The 3,947-nt window shown below is 38.0% G+C and overlaps 1 pseudogene; it reads right to left on the bottom strand.

Annotated features, from left to right (window-relative positions):
* The window catches only part of LOC107653527 (DNA annealing helicase and endonuclease ZRANB3-like), a 67,936-nt pseudogene that overhangs the window by 1,721 nt on the left and 62,268 nt on the right, over positions 1–3,947 (bottom strand).

Below are 3,947 nucleotides of genomic sequence, written 5' to 3' on the forward strand. Positions count from 1 at the left end.
TTACATTTGTGGATTAGCTACACCTGGGGCAGCAGCCGTCGCGGTTTGAGATCTCATCACACGACAACAAAGTCTGATGACTTTCTCACACAGCGACAAAGTACGAGAGGAAACAGCTGTCACTTATGATCAAAAAGCTGTGGTGTGGCTGACAGGGTGAGCGTGTGTGTGTTGATGACTTCATCAGCGATTGCTGCGTTATTCCCTCATTCTCTGCATTGAGAACTCACAGAGATCTCGGATGTGACCGCATCAACAAATCCTGTGTGTTTTTTCAGTCTTCTGAAGGGTTTAGCATTTGAAATAACCACGCAAATCTCTAGCGGCTGCATAGCAACGCCCACTTAGCAACTAGTGAGTTTTACTGTTGCTATGCAGGTGCTGGTTGATGGTTCTGTGATGTTCTTGATGGTTCTGTGATGTTCTTGATGGTTCTATGATGGTTCTGTGATGTTCTTGATGGTTCTGTGATGTTCTGTGATGGTTCTCTGATGTTCTTGATGGTGCTGTGATGGTTCTCTGATGTTCTTGATGGTTTTATGATGGTTCTGTGATGTTCTTGATGGTTCTGTGATGGTTCTGTGATGGTTATTGATGGTTCTATGATGTTCTGTGATGGTTCTGTGATGTTCTTGATGGTTCTGTGATGGTTCTTGATGGTTCTATGATGTTCTGCGATGGTTCTGTGATGTTCTTGATGGTTCTATGATGTTCTGTGATGGTTCTGTGATGGTTCTTGATGGTTCTGTGATGGTTCTTGATGGTTCTATGATGTTCTTGATGGTTCTATGATGTTCTTGATGGTTCTATGATGTTCTTGATGGTTCTGTGATGTTCTGTGATGGTTCTGTGATGTTCTTGATGGTTCTATTATGTTCTGTGATGGTTCTTGATGGTTCTATGATGTTCTTGATGGTTCTGTGATGGTTCTGTGATGTTCTTGATTGTTGTCTTGGTAGGGTGCTCTTGAGTGTTTGACAGAACATTACAAAAGTATTCAATATTTAAAAAAAAATCTAAATTCAGTAAGATCTTTAGATTATGAGTGTTTGATAATGTGGGTTGTGAGAAATTAGATATTGTTTGACCGATATATTCATACTTTTAGGCCAAAGATAGATTGCTCCCCCTCCCCCTGCCCCCGCTGCTTTGTTCATACTGTTTTTCGGTTCCAAACCACGATACGTTTGCGTCATCAGAGTGGCAGTTGTTTATCCCTGTTACTAAGTAACGGCTATGCAGCAGACTGCAAAATGAATGGATGCTTGCTCGCTTCATTTTTGTACTTCGAAATTTGAAAAATTGTATTTATTTCCAAAGCACTAAAACACAGAATGGCGCATGCATATATTTGTCATTATGACTGTAATTCAAAGGTTCAAAAGAACGTGGGAGTCCATTTCTGCGAGTAGAAATAAGATATAAATTCTCTCTGCTGCAGCGTGTCAACGCCGATCAGGAAAGCGAGCGAATAAACGCATAAATACACAGTTTGACCAATTGATACGTCATTAATAGCAGCTCACTTCTGTGATTTAGTATGATTGAGTTCACATCAGAAGCGAACTGTACCAGAGTTCACATGAACCTTACCCCAGACCAACATTTTAGGCGGACTCGGGTACGGTTCGCGGGTGTGAACCCGAGTTCAGAAAACGGCGTTCACATTATCCAAACGAACCGAACTCTGATGTCAAATGAACCCGGGTGTGCACCAAAAGTACTAGTGTGAAAGCCCCCTAAAACACAATCATTTGAGATTAATTATACTGCAAAAAAAAACATTACATAAATATTATTATTATTATTAATTTAAAAAAAAGAATAATAAATTGTTAAGGGTTATGGCTGGTCAGACCTGTTGGTGTGGTCCGTAGGCTTGGATGTGGATTTTCTTTTCGGGCCAACGTTGTCCTTGTTGATGATGCGGAGAGCTCCGCCCTCTGTCTGGGCCACAGTGATGGACGTCTGAGCTACATCCTCTTTGGAGAGATACCTTGAGAGAGAGAAAGAGAGAGAGACTCTGAGGGAACTCTGGGTACCAAAAATATAAAATGTAACAATTTAAAAATTAAATAATTAAAAATACATTAATTTAAAATAAACAATATAAAAAATACACTACTGTTCAAATGGGGCCATTTTTGTAAAGAAATTAATATTTTTATTCAGCAAGGATGCATTAAATGAATCAAAGAGACAGTAAGATCTTTATAATGTTACAAAATATTTATATTTCAAATAAATGTTTTATTTTGAACTTTCGATTCATTAAAGAATCATGAAAAAATGTATCATGATTTCCACAAAAATATTAATAATAAGGACCATTATAAATAACTGAGTTCCAATAATAACTGAGCACTAAATCAGCATATTAGAATGGTTTCTAAAGCATCGTGGTGACACTGAAGACTGGAGAAATGTTGCTGAAAATTCAGCTTTACCATCAAAGAAATAAAGGTCCAATGACTTTAATGATTAACTTTTAGAAAAATAGAAGCTTAATTTGATTGACACCCACATGTGAGCCAACCAGATTCAGATCCACCCACAAGTCCCAAAGCTCTCCAGCCTTGATGGTGTATGTGTGTTTTCTTGCCTGGAGGTGCTGCTTAAAGATGGCATGAAGAGGGCAGTACAGTGTCTGCTACCAGAAAACACACACTGATATTTGTGTAACAGAACAACAAACGGACTCTTAATGTGTCAGGAAATCCTTAAATAAAACTCATTAAATTAAAAACTACCTCACCATATATACACTGAAGACTGGAGAAATGTTGCTGAAAATTCAGCTTTACCATCAAAGAAATAAAGGTCCAATGACTTTAATGATTAACTTTTAGAAAAATAGAAGCTTAATTTGATTGACACCCACATGTGAGCCAACCAGATTCAGATCCACCCACAAGTCCCAAAGCTCTCCAGCCTTGATGGTGTATGTGTGTTTTCTTGCCTGGAGGTGCTGCTGTGCCGGCGCTGGGATTGTGTGAGCTCCTCCAGCAGCAGGATGGGGCTGTGAAAAACTCTTCCACTCTTCCTCACCCATCCTCTGCCTCATCGCAGTCAGAGAGCTCCACTCGCGCACGAATCGCACAACCTGACACACACAGATGTGTTTCAAGAAATCTGATGAAACAGTACTTGAAGATCCCGTCTCACACACACACACCTGTCTCCTGTTCTCGCTGTGATTGAATTCTGGTTGCAGTTCCTCCCAGTTCTGCAGTCTGATATCCAAGGGAATGAAGTTACAGTGGAGCGGGAGGCCGTCCTGTAGAGAAACACACACACACACACACACACACACACACCAAACTCCATTCTGAGCGACCATATGTACTGAATATTTACAATATATTTAATATTTTATTGACAATATAAAATTAGCCAACATTGTGAATATTGCTTTTATTATTTCCTCAAGACTGTGCTAGTGGACTAGTTTCGGGCCCAGCACTTGTGTGCCGATATCGTTTCGAAATTTGATTAATTTCTGTGAATCAGTTCTTTTAAACTGCCAGTTTCCGTGAATTTGTTCAAAATGATTCAATAAATCATTTGTCAACACTCAAAAGTGTTCACCGAAATATCTGTGGGGTTTTTGACCTGCTTTAAAATGTTTTATTAAAAACATAAGTACAGTGACATGTTGATGCACATACAGTAAAATATATAAATTAACACTAAATTTGTAGAAATGTGCGCGCACACACACGTGTATAAATTGTATTTAAAGAATACAAAAATTATGTGAAAATAAAACTAAAAACCACCTAACCAATAACGGCATGATTAACAGTCACAGCTGATGAAAATAACTGATGAAAAGGCTAGAAAATCCATAAAAGATATATTTAAATATATCTTCTATATTAAATATAAACTGTCTTATTTTATATTTTGTTCAAATAATAAAAAAATAAAATACAAAATTAAAATCT

This window comes from Sinocyclocheilus anshuiensis, unplaced genomic scaffold (assembly GCF_001515605.1).
Source record: "Sinocyclocheilus anshuiensis isolate Anshui unplaced genomic scaffold, SAMN03320099.WGS_v1.1 scaffold1079, whole genome shotgun sequence".
NCBI lineage: Eukaryota > Metazoa > Chordata > Actinopteri > Cypriniformes > Cyprinidae > Sinocyclocheilus > Sinocyclocheilus anshuiensis.